This window comes from Mobula birostris, chromosome 20 (genome assembly GCF_030028105.1).
Source record: "Mobula birostris isolate sMobBir1 chromosome 20, sMobBir1.hap1, whole genome shotgun sequence".
Classification (NCBI taxonomy): Eukaryota; Metazoa; Chordata; class Chondrichthyes; order Myliobatiformes; family Myliobatidae; genus Mobula; species Mobula birostris.
In genome coordinates this window covers 50,206,902-50,228,156 of record NC_092389.1, presented here as the reverse complement: position 1 = coordinate 50,228,156, position 21,255 = coordinate 50,206,902, and the positions used below count along the sequence as shown (strand labels likewise).

The window sequence follows — 21,255 nt, the reverse complement described above, 5'->3', positions numbered from 1 at the left end:
TCTTCCTTCCCCTCCCCTCACCTTTTTATTCTGACATTTTCCCCCTTCCTTCTCAGTCCCAAAGAAGGGTCTCGGAATTAAATGTTGGCTGTTTATTCATTTCCATAAATGCTGCCTGACCTGCTGAATTCCTCCAGCGTTGTGTGTGTGTGTGTGTGTGTGTGTGTGTGTGTGTGTGTGTGTGTGTGTCTGTGTGTGTGTGTGTGTGGGTCTGTGTGTGTGTGTGGGTGTGTGTGTATTTATGTGGTATGTGTGTGTGTGTGTGTGTGTGTGTGTGTGTGTGTGTGTGTGTGCGTGTGTGTGTGTGTGTATGTGTGTTTGTGTGTGTGTGTGTGTGTGTGTGTGTATTTATGTGGTGAGTGTGTGTGCGTGTGTGTGTATGTGTGTTTGTGTGTGTGTGTGTGTGTGTGTGTGTGTGTCTGTGTGTGTGTATTTATTTGGTATGTGTGTGTGTGTGTGTGGGTGTGTGTGTATTTATGTGGGGTGTGTGTGTGTGTGTGTGTGTGTGTGTGTGTGTGTGTGTGTGTACTTATTTGGTATGTGTGTGTGTGTGGGTGTGTGTGTATTTATGTGGTGTGTGTGTGTGTGTGTGTGTGTGTGTGTGTGTGTGTGTGTTGCTCTGGATTTCCTGCAACTGCAGAATCCCTTGTTTGAATGAAGCATTTTCCCATAATAATGAACTTGAAATCGAATTTGCATTTGGACGTGCCACTCGCAGAAGGCTCCAGAATCTGGAGCTTCAAAGTTCAAAGTAAATCTATATATATCTGAGGCCCTCCGTTGGTCAGGTAGTGGCGACCAGTTACCCAAGCCCGGGCAGTACTATACGGAGAGTGAGCTGTTGCCCCGTGTCGTAGGCTCCCCCTCTCCACGCAGCTGATCAACCCAAAGGAACGGCACAGACCGATACAGTTTGGCACCAGGAGTTGCCAGTCGGCGTTGAACTCAACGTCAGACTGCCTCAGGGACTCCAGCTCCGGATTATTCCCTCGGGGTCAGACATTCACCTTGAAGGTGGAAATTCATCACTTTAGGGGTGCCTGAGCGATTTCAAAGTTCAAAAGTACGTTTATTATCGAAATATGTATGCTTTGATACAACCCGCAGATTTGTCATTTTGCAGGCAGCCACAGAAACGAAGCTCATTTAAAAAAACTCACATGTCAAAGACCATCAAACACACAATGTGCAAAAAAAAACAAATCTTGTCAACAAATATCACGCAGAGCATGAAACACTGAGTCTCCAAAGGTGAGGTCACAGTCACGGAGACAGTTCAGTGTGAGGGGGTGAACCTCGTGGAGCAGTGATCCCGATGTCTGCAGACCACAGTCACGGAGACAGTTCAGTGTGAGGGGGTGAACCTCGTGGAGCAGTGATCCCGATGTCTGCAGGCCACAGTCACGGAGACAGTTCAGTGTCAGAGAGTGAAACCGGACCAGGATCCTGATGTCTGCAGGCCACAGTCACGGAGACAGTACAGTGTGAGAGAGTGAAACTGGACCATGATCCCGATGTCTGCAGGCCACAGTCACGGAGACAGTTCAGTGTGACAGGGTGAAACCGGACCAGGATCCCTATGTCTGCAGGCCACAGTCACGGAGACAGTTCAGTGCTGAGAGAGTGAAACCGGACCAGGATCCCGATGTCTGCAGCCCACAGTCACGGAGACAGTTCAGTGTGAGAGAGTGAAACCGGACCAGGATCCCAATGTCTGCAGGCCACAGTCACGGAGACAGTTCAGTGCTGAGAGAGTGAAACCGGACCAGGATCCCGATGTCTGCAGGCCACAGTCACGGAGACAGTTCAGTGTGAGAGAGTGAAACCGGACCAGGATCCCAATGGCTGCAGACCACAGTCATGGAGACAGTTCAGTGTGAGAGAGTGAAACCGGACCAGGATCCCGATGTCTGCAGGCCACAGTCACGGAGACAGTTCAGTGTGAGAGAGTGAAACCGGACCAGGATCCCGATGTCTGCAGCCCACAGTCACGGAGACAGTTCAGTGTGAGAGAGTGAAACCGGACCAGGATCACAATGTCTGCAGACCACAGTCACAGAGACAGTTCAGTGTGAGAGAGTGAAACCGGACCAGGAACCCAATGGCTGCAGGCCACAGTCATGGAGACAATTCAGTGCTCACAGAGTGAACCTTGTGGAGCAGTGATCCTGATGTCTGCAGGCCACAGTCACGGAGACAGTTCAGTGTGAGAGAGTGAAACGGGACCAGGATCCCGATGCCTGCAGGCCACAGTCACAGAGACAGTTCAGTGTGAGGGAGTGAAACCGGAACAGGATCCCGATGTCTGCAGGCCACAGTCACGGAGACAGTTCAGTGTGAGAGAGTGAACCTCGTGGAGCAGTGATCCAAACGCCCCTTCATCCCTCGCCTTCCGCATTCAGACCTTGATCTTTAATTCTGGCTCACCCCTTCAATCAGCTAAACATTGGCTCCTTTTCCACTCGCACTAGTTTTCCATGAGTGACCGATCATCTTTAAAATCAAGCAGTAACCATTTGTGTAATCTAAAAGTGTAAGATGTCGTAGGCCTGGTCCCCTTGTTTGGTGGTGCAGCAGATGGCTGGCGGTGCCGGGGGAGCTGCGTGGCCTCGGTTCTTGTGACGACTAGGCCTCAAGTCACGGGCTTGCCTGCTGCTGCAGTCCATGTGAAGAGACGTCGGAGGCGGTGCAGCGTGGCGTCCGTGCTCAGTTTGGCGTCTGGCCTCTCCCATCAGTGCTGCCCTCTGGTGTTCGAACGGTGAAATGACCGGCTGGAAAGCGTGCTTATGTTTGTCTGCGCACTGCCGGTAACTGCGCCCACTGGGCCATATTGCTTGGGGATTGGGGCTATACATGGGTTTATTTTTTTGTGTGACTTTTCTTGTTTTTAACTTGTTATTTTGGATGTGCGGTGTATGTTTGGTACCTTGGCCCCAGAGAAACGCTGTTTCGTACGGCTGCATTCATGTATAGTTGAATGATAATTAAACTTGAAAGTGACTGAATTTTTGCTTTGATTTGGTGGGATGCTGATATAAGCAAGTCGTCAATCCGATGAATTGATCTTGTTCTGGATTGCACAGCTTATTTCACATGTTTAAGGTTCTTTGTCAAATCAAACCTGTCACAAGGATCAGGTAAATCTGATCAAGGATTAATTGACCACCTGCCTTGAGGCCCTCCGTTGGTCTGGATCTGTACTCGCTGGAATTCAGAAGAGTGAGGGGGGATCTCATTGAAACCTTTTGAATGTTGAAAGGCCCAGACAGAGTAGATGTGGAAAGGATGCGTCCCATGGTGGGGGAGTCTAGGACAAGAGGGCACAGCCTCAGGATAGAGGGGCGCCCTTTCAAAACAGGGATTCAAAGGAATTTCTTTCACCAGAGGGTGGTGAATTTGTGGAATTTGTTGCCACAGGCAGCTGTGGAGGCCGGGGGGGGGGTCGTTGGGTGTACTTAAGGTAGAGTTTGATAGGTTCTTGATTGGTCACGGTATCAAAGGTTACGGGGAGAAGGCCAGGAACTGGGGTTGAGGAGGAGATAGAGAAATAGGATCAGCCATGATTGGATGGCCTAGTTCTGCTCCTTTGTCTTATGGTCTTATGGGGTGGACTAGCAGTCTTTATGTGATACGCAAACCAGGGCAGTACGATACGGAGAGCAAGCTGTTGCCCCGTGTAACAGGCTCCCCCTCTCCACGCAGCTGATTAACCCAAAGGAACGGCAGAGACCTGATACAGTTTGGCACCAGGAGTTGCCAGTCAGCGTTGAACTCAACGTCGGACTGCCTCAGGGACCCCAGCTCTGGAATTTTTCCCTCAGGGTTCACTCCCAAAGCCTTCCCCCGTGAGCGGGTACAGCCGCGAGGCAGCGGAGGTTTGAGATCAGAGTTTTCCTTCTCCGAGATGAGCTGCCAACCGCCACCTGACAAGCCTCGTCTGCCCGGAGCAACTGGTTTTAACCCAGCTTTGCCCCTCCTCCTGTCAGTAGTATCTGCCCCACCGGCCTTCGTAGTTAAGATGCACATGAAGGCCTAGATGCTGGACTTGGCTGTCAGAGGCTGTTTGAGGCGCAGGCCATTGGGAAAATTTAGTAGATAGTGGCAGCTGATCTCTGCAAGACCCTGACACCCAGGCTCTGACAAACTTAAGGAAACTCTACCTGGTTATTTATTATATTTCACTAAATTATACAATTATGGTGTATCTAATTACATTTCCCATTTAGCAAGCATTTTGTCATGTTCTGTAGACACCAGTCTCTAATAGTCTGATAATGGGCTAATTGGGCACCTACAGTTTATTAATTGGATTATAATCAGACTGTAGGGTAATCAATCATAAACTTACACAGGGAAACAAGGTTTCACTGGGGAAAAAAAACCTCAGAAGATTCCTTTGGAATCCAGGCTGTGCTCTCTTCTCGCTGCTGACATCAGGAAGGAGGTCCCACAGCTTCTGAAACAGGTTCAGGGACAGTTATTACCCCTCAACCATCAGGAAGGAGGTACAGGAGCCTCAGGACCCACACCACCAGGTTCAGGAACAGTTATTACCCCCTCAACCATCAGGAAGGAGGTACAGGAGCCTCAGGACCCACACCACCAGGTTCAGGGACAGTTATTACCCCTCAGCCATCAGGAAGGAGGTACAGGAGCCCCAGGACCCACAGCACCAGGTTCAGAAACAGTTATTACCCCTCAACCATCAGGAAGGAGGCACAGGAGCCTCAGGACCCACAGCACCAGGTTCAGAAACAGTTATTACCCCTCAACCATCGGGAAGGATGTACAGGAGCCTCAGGACCCATACCATCAGGTTCAGGAACAGTTATTACCCCTCAATCATCAGGGAGGAGGTACAGGAGCCTCAGGACCCACAGCACCAGGTTCAGGAACAGTTATTACCCCTCAACCATCAGGAAGGAGGTACAGGAGCCTCAGGTCCCACACCACCAGGTTCAGGAACAGTTATTACCCCTCAACCATCAGGAAGGAGGTACAGGAGCCTCAGAACCCACACCACCAGGTTCAGGAACAGTTATTACCCCTCAACCATCAGGAAGGAGGTACAGAAGCCTCAGGTTCCACACCACCAGGTTCAGGAACAGTTATTACCCCTCAACCATTAGGCTCCTGAACCAGTTTGGATAACTTCACTCACCTCAACACCGTACAGATTCCACAACCTAAAGACTCCGTTACATTACAAGCACTCCACAGCTCATGTCCTCAATCTTTATTACTGGAATTTGTTTTTCTTTTTCTTTTGTAGTTGGACAATTTGTTGTCTTTTGCAGGTCAGTTGTTGGTCCGTCTTTGTACGCAGTTTTTCATTGATCGTGCCGCGTTTGTTTGCATCTTCTGTGAACGCCCACAAGAAAACAAATCTTAGGGTTGTATATGGTGACGTAGATGTACGTTGATCATGAATTTACCATAAACTTTGAACACTTCTTAATCATGAGATTTACTGAGTACGCCCACAAGCAAATTAATCTCAGGGCTGCTCATGTTGGCATTTATCTACTTCGATAATAAAATTTACTTGAACTTTGAGCTTCAAATTTCACATTTTAATTTTAACCAAAACACTCTTCATATTTTTAGCATGAGGCTCAGCTCTCCTCAAAATACCAGGCAAATACTTTCAATATTAAGCCATGTTTACTTTGGCAAGAGTGAAAATTCGGAACCTGTGGAAAAGGACGGTGCGTAAAATACCATTTGTCTGTTCGAAAAGCAGGCTTTAATGAATGGCAGAAGGTCCTCTGGGAGGCCGCCAAGTTCTACTACTTGGATGAAATTCCGATGACTGTGGGATTTGTCGTGTCTCTGAATTTAGTCGATCTTTCAGGAGTGCCTTTCAACCGAATAAACCATCTGGTGAGCTTGTGAAGTTCCGGGTGAGGTGAAGAGTGCAGGTATGGCTGGAGCTGAGGGAGTTTTTATATCCTCTGTTCTTATTGCCTGTCCTTTTTCTGTCTTGTTGTGACAGGGGAGGGTGTTTGCAGGTTGATATTCTGTCCGGGGGAGGGCTTGTTTTTGTACGGTGGGGGGGGGGGTCGATGTCCCTGTTCTGTTTTGTGCATTGGGGGTGGGAGGTCTGATGATTGGGATGCTACTCTTTTTTGATGGGGGGGTTACGTTTGATGTTTCTCTCTGTACGACTTCCACATTCTTTCTGTGTTTCGTGGCTATCTGGAGAAGCCGAATTTCAGAGTTGTATATAGACAAATGCTTTGATAATGAGCGAGCCTTTGGACCTTTGAGCCTCTGACGCTGCGTCGAGGACTGACAGCGGAGGGCAAGCCCGCCGTCGGCTCGTCGAGGCGCCGTGCACGATTAAAATCGCCGAGGACGCGGGCGGGAAACGGTCAGGCACTCAGCGACGCCTGCCTGCGTTTGACTGGTCTCCCTCTCTTCGCGCTACTGCCATCGGCTGGGAGTCTTGGGCCCCACACTGCCAGGTTCGGGAGCAGTCGATGCTCTGGAGACTCCGGGCTCCTGAATTGGCCTCGCTCGCCACAGCGCCGAACTGACTCCACAGCCGACAAGTTCTGCGCCTCTGGTTCCCTGTGTAATCTGTTAACGTTTTCGTTGTTGGCGTGATTTGTTCTTTTTTTCCCGCATTTCGGGTACTAGGCTGCCCTCTGTCGTGTGGAGAATTTTTTAATGGTTTGTATTGTGTTTCGTTGCATTCTGGCTGCTTGTAAGACTAGGAATCTCAAGTATACAATTTCCTTAAGGTTGTTACAGCCGGGAGTTGGGTAATGGGGACGAGCTCCCACTACCTATTAAACGCTCCCAATGGCATGCGCCTCAAATAGCCTCTGACAAACAAGTCCAGCTCCCGGCCTTCACATGAGGCTCAGCGACTAAACCCGGCGGAACCGTTTCTACTGACAGGAGAAGAGGGCAAGTGTGGCTTACTGGCACCTCAAAACCAGCCGGTCCGGGCAGATGGGGCTCATCAGGCCGCGGTTGGCAGCTCATCTCGGAGAGGGAAAACTCTGATCTCAAACCTCCGCTGCCTTGTGGCTGTACCCGCTCACGAGGAAGGCTTCGGGAGTGAACCCGGAGGGAAAAGTCCGGAGCTGGAGTCCCTGAGGCAGTCCGACGCTGACTGGCAAATCCTGCAACGCCGCTGGTACCAAACTGTATCGGGTCTCTGCCGTTCCTTTGGGTTCATCAGCTGCGTGGAGAGGGGGAGCCTGCTACACGGGGCAACAGCTCGCTCTCCACATCGTACTGCCCGGGCTTGTGTTTCGAGACAGCTGGGACACGACCCTGACTGATGCCTCCTTTATCCAGTATCCAGTGGTTGGTTGGCATCCGTCCGTCTGTCTGGAAGGACAATGGGTGACGATCGCCATCATCACAAGCCTGGGCAGAAGGTACGGAGATCCTGAGATGCCCCAGTCGTCAAGATCCCCCTCTCGGCCTCACCGGTGCAGCCCGAAGGAAAGCTTATGAAGCAATACGTTTGTCACCAGCTCGGCTGCAGGAGCTGCCGGGAGGATGTTCAATGACATCAGGGGCTCCACTCCGGATTTGCTGTCTGGGTTTAACTCCCGTAGACCTCCGTCTCTCCCCCGAGGCTGCCCGCAAGGCGGTGGGGGCTACTTACCCGTAGCCGGGGATCTGGTTCACGGGCACCGGGGGGTGGCCACACGCCGGTGGGCCTGCGTGCTACGTCGTGCAGGGGCCGGACCTCCTCCCCGTCCCCTGTAGTTCAGCCCGAGTCCGAGAGGAGTTCAGTTTCCGTGTGTGTGTCACCAGCGAGGAGGCGCTACACGAGGCTTGCTGTCCGAGAGGCTGTGTACTGGCAGGGAGAGACTGACACCTTCAGCTCTCCTTTTCCCGAGACAGCTAGACAGCGGCGGAGGCTGAAAGTGAGAGCGACAAGCACTACCCTCTACACCACCACACCAGATGCATCATGACGACCATTTTGATGACAGTACATACATTGATAATCAGTGTACTTTAAGCTTCAAATTAGAAAATGTAGATACTTGTTGTCATAGTGACGTTAATTGAAATGATGGAGACTGAATCCTGTTAACAAATTATTCCTCTATTAACGCCTCTACTTTCTGAGGAGGCTGAAGAGAGCTGGGCTTTGCACATCTACGTAGCACCCACACCAGGACCGTGAAGGATCCCACCCACCCTGCTCACGGACTGTCTGTCCCACTCCCATCGGGGAGGAGGTTACGTAGCGTCCACACCAGGACCGTGAGGAACCCACCCACCCTGCTCACGGACTGTCTGTCCCACTCCTATCGTGGAGGAGGCTACGTAGCATCCACACCAGGACCGTGAAGGATCCCACCCACCCTGCTCACAGACTGTCTGTCCCACTCCCATCGGGGAGGAGGCTACGTAGCATCCACACCAGGACCGTGAAGGATCCCACCCACCCTGCTCACGGACTGTCTGTCCCACTCCCATCGGGGAGGAGGTTACGTAGCACCCACACCAGGACCGTGAGGGATCCCACCCACCCTGCTCACGGACTGTCCGTCCCACTCCCATCGGGGAGGAGGCTACGTAGCATCCACACCAGGATCGTGAAGGATCCCACCCACCCTGCTCACGGACTGTCTGTCCCACTCCCATCGGGGAGGAGGCTACGTAGCATCCACACCAGGACCGTGAAGGGTCCCACCCACCCTGCTCACTGACTGTCTGTCCCACTCCCATCGGGGAGGAGGCTACGTAGCGTCCACACCAGGACCCACCAGACTCAAAAACAGTTCATTTCCCCAAGCAGCTCAGCATCACTTTATGGGCATACAATCAATGCATATATACATAATTGTGTGTCAAAAGGGTTGCTGTGACACATCTAGCGTGGCGGTGTAGTGGGCAGTGCTTGTCTCTCACTTTCAGCTGCCGCCGCTGTCTCGCCGTCTCGGGAAAAGGGGAGCTGAACGTGTCAGTCTCTCCCTGCCAGTACACAGCCTCTCGGACAGCAAGCCTCGTGTAGCGCCTCCTCGCTGGCGACACACACACGGAAACTGAACTCCTCTCGGACTCAGGCTGAACTACAGGGGACAGGGAGGAGGTCCGGCCCCTGCACGACATAGCACGCAGGCCCACTGGCGTGTGGACACCCCCCGGTGCTCGTGAACCAGATCCCCGGCTACGGGTAAATAGCCCCCACCGCCTTGCGGGCAGCCTCGGGGGAGAGACGAAGGTCTACGGGAGTTAAACCCAGACAGCAAATCCGGAGTGGAGCCTCCTGATGTCATTGAACATCCTCCCGGCAGCTCCTGCAGCCGAGCTGGTGACAAACGTATTGCTTCATAAGCTTTCCTTTGGGCCACACCAGTGAGGCCGAGAGGGGGATCTTGACGACTGGGGCATCTCAGGATCTCCGTACCTTCCGCCCAGGCTTGTGATGATGGTCATCACCCATTGTCCTTCCAGACAGACGGACGCCAACCACTATATATATACATACAATTAAAGGCACATTTATTTTTAAATGTATATATTTAAACATGCATTGATATATTTATGTGTTTAAATTTATTGTGTTTTTAAAATTAGAATGAGAAACAGTTTCTTCCCTTAGGCCGTGGGGCTTCTGAACTCCCTGTTGCGTCGTATTTGAAGTGTCACTGGTTAATCTGTTCTGTCCCTGACAATATTTAATATTAATGCACTTTAGTTTGTTATTTATGAGTGATTCATCTGTAGATTTTATCCCTACTGCCATGAGTGATCGTGCGTTATGTGTAATAATGTGCTTTACACCCTGGTTCGGAGAAATGTTACCTCATTTCTCCTTTTTTTTGTAATTTATTTTTTATTGAATTTCATCATCAAACAAAACTTTCCATAAGATGTATTTCAGATACTGTACATATATATCATATAGTCATATTTGTCACAAAACTCCACATAATATTTATCTGAGGTATACACTTATAGAAAGGAGAGGAAAGAAAGAACAATCGAAAGAAAAAAGCTTTGTACAAAGTAGGGAGTGATCTCTTTTTTTTACAACATATTCATTGATTTGTGAGAATAAAATGAGGTGTTATGTAGTTAAACCATTTTTCCCAGTATGAATCAAATTGTTCCAACTTATGATTGCGTTACCTCATTTCTATATACATTATACACATGTATGTAGCTTAAAGGCATCCGTTAGTCTTGCGAGACCTTGGATCCGCGCCTGGAAAGTCTTCACTCTCCAGGGCGCAGGCCTGGGCAAGGTTGTATTGAAGACCGGCAGTTGCCCATGCTGCAAGTCTCCCCTCTCCACGACACCGATGTTGTCCAAGGGAAGGGCACTAGGACCCATAGAGCTTGGCACCAGAGTCGTCGCAGAGCAATGTGTGGTTAAGTGCCTTGCTCAAGGACACAACACTCTGCCTCGGCTGGGGCTCGAACTCACAACCTTCGGGTCGCTAGTCCAATGCCTTAACCACCTGGCCATGTGCCCACACACTGTATGTAGTTAAATGACAATAAGCTTACTTGACTTGGGTTTTAAATTTTTTTTTATTGTGCTCTTTATCTTATTGTGTTTTTTTTGTGGGGGGGCTACATGGGATATGAAGTAACAACTATTTCATTCTCCTTTACGATTGTGAACTGGAAATAGCATCGAACAATCTTGAATCTGGAATCTTTTTTGTTTTGTTACCACGCTGTCCCATGATGTGCTCAGCACCCTGAAGAAATCGCTCTGGCCTCAGAGCGGTGGGAATTAGGAGCCTGCTCAACCTTTCCCTGTAACCCTGGTCCCCTGAGTCCCGGCAGTATCCTTGCAAAATTTCTCTGTACTCTCTCAAACCTATTGAGGAGTTAGTAATGAAGCAGGAAGTCGCCAACATTTGTGGGTGTCACGGCAACGCAGTTAAAGGTCTGGGGTTTGGACTTCCATTCTGGCGCCGTCGATGAGGAACTTGTGTGGCCTCCCCTGGGCAGCGTTCTGGTGTACTCTGAGCACTCCGCTTTCCTCCCACAGTCCAAAGACGTACCGGGATAGCCAGGACGTGATGCTGAGGCTCCGTAAGGCATTCGCCAGACCACGCTTGGGAGTATCGCGTGCAGCTTGGGGGCTCCTTATTTGCGGAAGGATTCACTGACATCGGAGAGCGTCTAGAGAAGATTCACGGGAATGATTCCAGGGATGAAAGGGTTACCATGCGAGGAACGTCTGGCAGCTCCTGGGCTGTATTCCCTGGAGTTCAGGAGAATGAGGGGAATCTCATGGAAACATTCCGAATGTTATAAGGCCTGAACAGATTAGATATGGCGAAGTTATTTCCCTTGGTAGGGGAGTCTAGGACAAGGGGACATGACTTCAGGATCGAAGGACGTCCGTTTAGAACGGAGATGTGGAAAAATTACTTTAGTCAGAGTAATCTGTGGAACTTGTTGCCACGAGCGGCTGTGGAGGCCAAGTCACTGGGTGCATTCAAGGCAGGGATAGGCAGGTTCCTGAATAGCTGGGGCATCAAAGGGTGATGGGGAGAAAGCAGGGGAGTTGGGGGGGGAGTGATGACTGAATGAAGTGGATAGGCCCATGGTTGAATGGCGGAGCAGATTCGATGGGCCGAATGGCCACTTCTGCCCCCTTACATCTGATGGTCTGGTTACAGCTCAGGGAGTGGGAGTTCGGAGTTGATTTCTGGCATCCTCGGCACGGAGTCAGCGAAATCACTCACCCGCGGGATTCCTCCGGGCTCTCCGGTTTCCTCACGCACAGTCCAGAGGCGTACCGGTTGGTGGGGTAGTTTGATCGTTGTAAATCGTCCTGTGATTAGGCTAGGGGAGTTAAAACGGGGGGGGGGGGGGTCGCTGGGCGGTGTGGCTCGAAGGGCCGGAGAGGCCTGTTCCGCGCTCTATCTCTAAATAAAATCAATGCTACTTATGTAATTATGGGGAGCCGAGAGGAGCCTGGGGGGGCGGGTGGGTGCAGGGAGGGAAGGACGGCTGGGAAGAGGCAGGAGCAGGCTCAAGTAGATTCTATGTCGACCAAACCTGCTCCCAGCAGCAAGCGGCTGGGCTGAGGAGACTGTGCTGAAATTGCAGAAAGGCCAACATAATAGTTGGAGATACGGCTCAGTCCGTCAGGGGTAAGGCCCTTGCCCACCACTGAGCACGTCGCCACAGAGATCTATCGCGGGAAAGCGGCTGCCATCGCCAATTCCCCTGCCACCCAGGACACGATCTCCTCTCGGTGTTGCCATCGGGAAGGAGGTACGGGAGCCTCAGGACCCACACCACCAGGTTCAGGAACAGTTATCACCCCTCAACCATCAGGAAGGAGGTACAGGAGCCTCAGGACCCACAGCACCAGGTTCAGGTACAGTTATTACCCCTCAACCATCAGGAAGGAGGTACAGGAGCCTCAGGACCCACACCACCAGGTTCAGGAACAGTTATTACCCCCTCAACCATCAGGAAGGAGGTACAGGAGCCTCAGGACCCACACCACCAGGTTCAGGAACAGTTATTACCCCCTCAACCATCAGGAAGGAGGTACAGGAGACTCAGGACCCACACCACCAGGTTCAGGAACAGTTATTACCCCCTCAACCATCAGGACGGAGGTACATGAGCCTCAGGACCCACACCACCAGGTTCAGGAACACTTATTAGCCCCTCAACCATCAGGAAGGAGGTACAGGAGCCTCAGGACCTACACCACCAGGTTCAGGAACAGTTAGTACCCCTCAACCATCAGGAGGGAGGTACAGGAGCCTCAGGACCTACACCACCAGGTTCAGGAACAGTTAGTACCCCTCAACCATCAGGAAGGAGGTACAGGAGCCTCAGGACCCACACCACCATGTTCAGGGACAGTTATTACCCCTCAACCATCAGGAAGGAGGTACAGGAGACTCAGGACCCACACCACCAGATTCAGGGACAGTTAATACTCCCTCAACCATCAGGAAGGAGGTACAGGAGACTCAGGACCCACACCACCAGGTTCAGGGACAGTTATTACCCCCAGCCATCAGGAAGGAGGTACAGGAGCCTCAGACCCCACACCACCAGGTTCAGGAACAGTTATTACCCCTCAACCATCAGGAAGGAGGTACAGGAGCCTCAGACCCCACACCACCAGGTTCGGGAACAGTTATTACCCCTCAACCATCAGGAAGGAGGTACAGGAGCCTCAGACCCCAGACCACCAGGTTCGGGAACAGTTATTACCCCTCAACCATCAGGAAGGAGGTACAGGAGCCTCAGGACCCACACCACCAGGTTCGGGAACAGTTATTACCCTTCAACCATCAGGAAGGAGGTACAGGAGCCTCAGGACCCACACCACCAGGTTCGGGAACAGTTATTACCCCCTCAACCATCAGGAAGGAGGTACAGGAGCCTCAGGACCCACACCACCAGGTTCGGGAACAGTTATTACCCCCTCAACCATCAGGAAGGAGGTACAGGAAACTCAGGACCCACACCACCAGGTTCAGGAACAGTTATTACCCCCTCAACCATCTGGAAGGAGGTATATGAGCCTCAGGACCCACACCACCAGGTTCAGGAACAGTTATTACCCCTCAACCATCAGGAAGGAGGTACAGGAGCCTCAGGACCCATACCACCAGGTTTGGGAACAGTTATTACCCCCTCAACCATCAGGAAGGAGGTACAGGAGCCTCAGGACCCACACCACCAGGTTCGGGAACAGTTATTACCCCCTCAACCATCAGGAAGGAGGTACAGGAGCCTCAGGACCCACACCACCAGGTTCGGGAACAGTTATTAGCCCCTCAACCATCAGGAAGGAGGTACAGGAGCCTCAGGACCCACACCACCAGGTTCGGGAACAGTTATTACCCCTCAACCATCAGGAAGGAGGTACAGGAGCCTCAGGACCCACACCACCAAGTTCGGGAACAGTTATTACCCCTCAACCATCAGGAAGGAGGTACAGGAGCCTCAGGACCCACACCACCAGGTTCGGGAACAGTTATTACCCCCTCAACCATCAGGAAGGAGGTACAGGAGCCTCAGGACCCACACCACCAGGTTCGGGAACAGTTATTACCCCCTCAACCATCAGGAAGGAGGTATAGGAAACTCAGGACCCACACCACCAGGTTCGGGAACAGTTATTACCCCCTCAACCATCAGGAAGGAGGTATAGGAAACTCAGGACCTACACCACCAGGTTCGGGAACAGTTATTACCCCTCAACCATCAGGAAGGAGGTACAGGAGCCTCAGGACCTACACCACCAGGTTCAGGAACAGTTATTACCCCTCAACCATCAGGAAGGAGGTACAGGAGCCTCAGGACCCACACCACCAGGTTCAGGAACAGTAATTACCCCTCAACCATCAGGAAGGAGTTACAGGAGCCTCAGGACCCACACCACCATGTTCAGGAACAGTTATTACCCCCTCAACCATCAGGAAGGAGGTACAGGGGCCTCAAGACCCACACCACCAGGTTCAGGGACAGTTATTACCCCTCAACCATCAGGAAGGAGGTACAGGGGCCTCAGGACCCACACCACCAGGTTCAGGGACAGTTATTACCTCTCAGCCATCAGGAAGGAGGTACAGGGGCCTCAGGACCCACACCACCAGGTTCAAGAACAGTAATTACCCCTCAACCATCAGGAAGGAGGTACAGGAGCCTCAGACCCCACACCACCAGGTTTAGGGACAGTTATTACCCCTCAACCATCAGGAAGGAGGTACATGATCCTCAGGACCCACATTACCAGGTTCAGGAACAGTTATTACCCCCTCAACCATCAGGAAGTTGTTACATGAGCCTCAGGACCCACACCACCAGGTTCAGGAACAGTGATTACCCCTCAACCATCAGGCTCCTGAACCAGAGGGGAAAACTTCATTCACGCTAACTCTGAACTATTCCCACAAACAATGGACTCTCTTTGAAGGACCCTCCACCTCATGTCCTCATTATTTATTGCAGATTTAATACCACTATTATTTTGTTTTGTTTTGTTTCTGCAATGTTTGTTGTCTTCCGCACACTGGTTGTTTGTCCGTCCTGGGTTCATTTTGTTTCATTGGTTCTCTTGTGTTTCCTTGGAGAGGTTGCAGACGAGTTTACCAGGATGCTCCCTGGTCAGAGGGCGCGAGCTATCACGAGAGGCTGGACAGACTTGGGCTGATTTCACTGCAGCAGCAGAGGCTGGCGGGAGACCTGATGGAGGTTTACAAGATAATGGGAGGCCTAGATATCGTAGACAGGGAGTATCTGTTTCCCAGGGTTGAAAGGTCGAGTATCAGAGGGCATGGATTTAAGGTAAGAGGGGGACCATTTCAAAGGAGCTGTGAGGGGCAAGTTGTTTTTTACAGAGAGGTTGGTGCCTGGAATGTCCTGCCCACGGTTTTGATGACTCTGCCATAGTTGGATGCATCAGCAAGAGAGATGAGGCTGAGTACAGGGCTACTGTAGGAAACTTTGTCACATGGTGTGAGCAGAATTATCTGCATCTTAATGTGAAGAAGACTAAGGAGCTGGTGGTAGACCTGAGGAGAGCTAAGGTACCGGTGACCCCTGTTTCCATCCAGGGGGTCAGTGTGGACATGGTGGAGGATCACAAATATCTGGGAATACGGATTGACAATAAACTGGACTGGTCAAAGAACACTGAGGCTCTCTACAAGAAGAGTCAGAGCCGTCTCTATTTCCTGAGGAGACTGAGGTCCTTTAACATCTGCTGGACGATGCTGAGGATGTTCTACGAGTCTGTGGTGGCCAGTGCGATCATGTTTGCTGTTTTGTGCTGGGGCAGCAGGCTGAGGGTAGCAGACACCAACAGAATCAACAAACTCATCCGTAAGGCCAGTGATGTTGTGGGGATGGAACTGCACTCTCTGACGGTGGTGTCTGAAAAGAGGATGCTGTCTAAGTTGCATGCCATCTTGGACAATGTCTCCCATCCACTACATAATGGACTGGGTGGGCACAGGAGTACATTCAGCCAGAGACTCATTCCTCCGAGATGCAGCACAGAGCGTCATAGGAAGTCATTCCTGCCTGTGGCCATCAAACTTTACAACTCCTCCCTTGGAGGGTCAGACACCCTGAGCCAATAGGCTGGTCCTGGACTTATTTCCTGGCATAATTTACATATTACTATTTAACTATTTATAGTTCTATTACTATTTATTATTTGTGGTGCAACTGTAACGAAAACCAATTTCCCCCGGGATCAATAAAGTATGACTGTGACTATGTGATAGAGACAGGTATATTAGAGACTTCTAAGAGACAAAGTAGGCAGTGCTTTCTTGGTTAATATGCTTACTTTGAAGTTTGAGAGAGTCTCTTCTCCAGTCCGGGAGAGGTGGGATATCCCGTTGGAGAGTCACTTTTCCAGTCTGTGAGAGGCAGGATGTCCTGTTTTTCCCATTTTCAAATGTTAGTGACAGAGGTAATGGCTTCAGTTCCTTGGGGGGTGGGGGGTAAAGGAATCCAACTACTTTTATCCCATCTTGCCCGAAGTGTCCTGGATTTTTCACCTCAGATACATGACAGACCATTCTTGGGGCTTCCACCCATCTGATCGAAACAGCTCTCTTCCTTGTATTCTTCCGTCAAATCCCTCCTGAATTCACGGACAGGCTGAAACTCCCCTCAAGAGCTAGTAGAAAACAGGAGCACACATTGAGGACTAACATCTACTTGTTGAATGTTGAAATCCGATACAGATTGCCAAAAATTGCTTTGGAACTGTGCCAAAGTATCAGAGACATGGTGAATGATTTAACATTTGAATTCAGCTCGTATTGCTGGTTCCATTCTGTGTGTGTGTGTGCGCGCGTCCGTATGTTTTTTTTTCGTTCTGCTGGCTCCTCTGAACATCAACAGCTGCGTTTCAGTGGGGACCACCAGAAAGAAATTATCAGTCATTGCCCGGTCACTCTGCCTTGCCAACGTTTTCTCCCCTCCCACCTTAAGCTACTCCGTCTCCGGGACTGATTTTGCAGCAGAAAACTCAGCCGCTGAAGAGAAATCAGGCTTTATCGACTTGAGAAATAAATCTTGCCGGTAAACACCCGGACGGCAAGTGCGTGCGGTGTCTTCACACGCAAGTCCGCAGACGGAACTCGATAGGTTAGGTGACTGGGAAGGAAGTGGGAGAAGGATTAATAGATAGATAGATAGATAGATATACTTTATTGATCCTGAGGGAAATTGGGTTTCGTTACAGCCACACCAACCAAGAATAGAGCGTAAATATAGCAATACAGAAACCACAGACAATCAAACAACAAAATGCAAACTATGCCAGATGGAAAATAAGTCCAGGACCAGTCTATTGGCTCAGGGTGTCTGACCCTCCACGGGGGGAGCTGCACATTCGATGGCCACAGGCAGGAACAACCTCCCGTGCCGCCAAGTGTTGTATCACGGTGGAATGTGGCCGAAGTCCAACAGTAAAAAGTTCAATATCCGGTCTACAAACACGTTCCTCGATCGTAATATGACCCAGATTGCACCATCCGTTGTTAACCAGAACAGTAAGCACCCAAATCCTTTATGCTTACCGCTCTCAGGGCACTTCTGGTCAGCCGGAACGGTCTGGAAGCCGTCCATAGAGAAATTTTGATCGGGAATGTCCTCGTGCAGCCCCGTTCCAGTGAAACACATAACACTGCGCTCCTGAAATGTTCTCTGACACCTGGCTTGGGCCGTGAACTCGTCCATTTTATTACCCACCGAACTCCTCTTCTCCATAAGTCTCTATTGCCGCGACCCGGTCCTCTTTCCTCGACTTTGCGATCCCCCTCTGCATCCTCTGTGTGTTTTCCTCCAGATTTCAGCAGGGGTGTCCGCCGCTCTGCTCGCTAAACCGGCCGGCATTAGCGCAAGCAGCTGGTCCCTGGAATGGACAATGCGACCATGCTTCTGTCCCACGTGTCGGGATGTGACTGTTTCCAGCGCTAAAAACCCAAATAAAACTCTCTCTACCAGCATGTTAGAGAGGGTGCAGCTTCGACGTGTTACCGTGAAAAAAAAAACAAAAAATAAGGTAAGTTAAAAAGTAAGAAGAAGAAAGTAAGAATACTGATCGGAACGGCTGTACCAGGCTGCGTGCACGACCGGTGCATGCGCACTATGCAGAGTCAGAAATTGGTTTAACACAGGGCTGCGAGAACGTACGATATTGGTCAGCTGATCCATTTGCCCTCTCAGCCCCAATGTCCTGCCTTCTCCCTGTATCCCTTCATGCTCTGACCGGTCAAGCATCTGTATCAACGTCTGCCTTGAAAATACATAAAGACTTGGCAATGAATTCCGCAGGTTCACTACCCTCTGGCTGTAGAAATGCCTCCTCGTCTCCATTCTAAACAGACGTCCCTCCACTCTGAGGCTGTGCCCCCTGGTCCCAGACTCCCCCCTCCAGGGGAAACATCCTCTCCACATCCACCCTGTCGAGGCCTTTCGACACTTGATAGGTTTCAATGAGAACCACCCTCCCTACCATTCTTCTGAATTCCAGCGAGCACAGGTCCCGGAGTCCTCAAACGCTCCCCATACGACAGGCGCGGGATCACTTTTCTGAACCTCCTTTGAACCCTCTCCAAATTCAGCACATCCTGTCTTAGATAAGGGGCCCAAAACTGCTCGTAGAGGCAGGAGAAGCAGATGGCAGCGCGACGCAGCTCTCCGGTGAAATGATATCATATCTGTTAACTAGGGGCTGTGCACTATTCTGATTTGATGGAGACAGACGTGAAAGCACAGAGGAACATCTGGAGAAATTCCTGAAATGCCTGATTTCGCTGCCGCTGTTACTGTGCGATCGAGAATCTCCGGAGGGAAGGCCCCAAAATCCCCGGCTTTGCCTGCTGCTGGTGACCGAGGCTGGGATCAAAGCGCTCGGCAGAGATGGTCCTCGGTGCTCTGTGTCGGAGGGCTGGTCGGAGGCTCAAAGTTTTCGGACGACTCAGAGTCGGACTGTGGTCGGACATGGCAGGGAGAGTTTTCTTCCTTCTCCCGTCTGCGTGAGATGTTGGACTTTCGAGAGACTTTGAACATTTATTACCGTGCCCATGGCCTGTTCTTCATCAAGTTATGGTATTGTTGCATTGTTGTAACTATATGTTATAATTATGTGGTTTTTGTCAGTTTTTCTGTCTTGGTCTGTCCTGTGTTTCTGTGATATTACACTGGAAGAATATTATATCATTTCTTCATGCATGCATTACTAAATGACAATAAAAGAGGACTGCGTGTCCTCATAATCTAATCTAATCTAATACCCCAAGTGAAGACTCACTATTGCTTTATAAAGCCTCAGCATTCCATCCTTGCTTTTATAGACTGGGCATATACCATGAAATTTGTTATCTTGAGATAGCAGTACATTGCAATAAACAGTAATAAGATCTATAAATTACAACTAATATAGATATATAAATTGAATACTTTACTTTATTGTCGCTAAACAATTGATACTAGAACGTACAATCATTACAGCGATATTTGATTCTGCGCTTCGTGCTCCCTGGAGTACAAATTGATTGTAAATAGTAAAAATTTAAATTATAAATCATAAATAGAAAATAGAAAAGGGAAAGTAAGGTAGTGCAAAAAAAAAAAACGAGAGGCAGGTCCGGATATTTGGAGGGTACGGCCCAGATCCGTTCAGCAGTCTTATCACAGTTGGAAAGAAGCTGTTCCCAAATCTGGCCGTACGACTCTGCAAGCTTCTGAGCCTTCTCCCGGAGGGAAGAGGGACGAAAAGTGTGTTAGCTGGGTGGGTCGTGTCCTTCATTATCCTGGCAGCACTGCTCTGACAGTGTGCGCTGTAAAGTGAGTCTACCGACGGAAGACTGGTTTGTGTGATGTGCTGGGCCGTGTTCACGATCTTCTGCAGCTTCTTTGGTCTTGGACTGGACAACTTCCGTACCAATAGCGCAAAAAGACTGGGAAAAAAACTGAAGTAGCGTTCATGGGTTCATTGTCCATTCAGAAGTCTGAGGGCAGAGGGGAAGAAACAGTTCGAGAAAGTAGGCCGTAGACAGGTTTTCTTCAGGGGAAATCTTCCCTGACAAGTCTGTTGGAGATCTCTGAGGAGAGAGGAAGCAGGATAGACAAAGGAGAGTCAGTGGGTGTTGGGTTTCTATAAGGCCTTTGACAAGGTGCCACAATTGAGGCTGCTGAACAAGACGAGGGCCCAGGTTATTCCAGGAAAGATTCTAGCACGGATGGAGCAGTGGCTGATTGGCTGGAGGCAAAGGGTGGGAAGAAAGGGGGCCCTTACTGATTGGCTGCCGGTGACTAGCGGTGTTCCGCAGGGGTCGGTGTTGGGACGGCTTCGTTTTACGTTACATGTCAATGACTTGGATGGCAGAATTGATGGCTCTGTGGCCAAGTTTGCGGATGATACGAAGATAGGTGGAGGGGGCAGGTAGTGTTGAGGAAACAGGGATTCCGCAGAAGGACTTGGGTTTGGAGAATGGGCAAAGAGGTGGCAGATGGAGTACAGTGCTGGGAAGTGTACAGTCGTGCACTTTGCTAGGAGTGAAGTCACAGATTGTTTTCTAGACGGGGAGCAAATTAAAAAATCAGAGGTGCAGCGGGACTTGGGAGTCCTCGTGCAGGACTCCCTGAAGGTTAACTTGCAGGTTGAGTCGGCGGCGAAGAAGACAAATGCGACGTTAAGCGCTCACGGCGTTGAAACCGACTGAAGGTTGGAGTGTCTGGAAAGCGGATCCGGAGAGGATGTTGGCTGCAGAGGGAGAGTCTAGGACCAGAGGGCGCCGCCTCGGAATAGAGGGACGTCCTTCGAGGACAGAGACGAGGAGCGATTTCTGCAGCCGGAGGGTTGGGGAATCTGTGGAAAGTCAATGTCGCAGGCGGGTGTTTGGAAGCCGAGTCACCGGGTTTACTTAAAGCAGAGGTTGATAGGTTCTTGACTGGTAAAGGTTACAGGAGAATGGGATTGAAAGGGATAACAAATCAGCCATGATGGAATGGTAGGGCAGAATACAGTATGTATAAATCCATAAAGACCAGCATGTATTTACAATGCAAACAGCATTATGAAAAGCGGATTAAAATGTTTACAGTAGGGCGCAGTGATGGGGGTAATAGATGGCGTAGAGTGGCTAGCTGGCATGGTTAATCGAAGTAACTGCTTGGGGAAGAACTTTTAAGATGGTGTAAACTTTTTGTTTCTGAGAGAGGCCCTCCGTTGGGTCAGGGTCGACCATGGATGTTGCATCCTAGCTGTCTAGATACGCAAGCCCGGGCAGTACGATACGGAGAGCG

At 50.4% G+C, this 21,255-nt stretch overlaps 1 pseudogene; it reads left to right on the top strand.

Moving 5' to 3' along the window:
• Positions 1-20,672, top strand: part of LOC140184965 (uncharacterized) — a 21,750-nt pseudogene extending 1,078 nt beyond the window's left edge.
• The last annotated feature ends 583 nt before the right edge of the window (positions 20,673-21,255 follow it).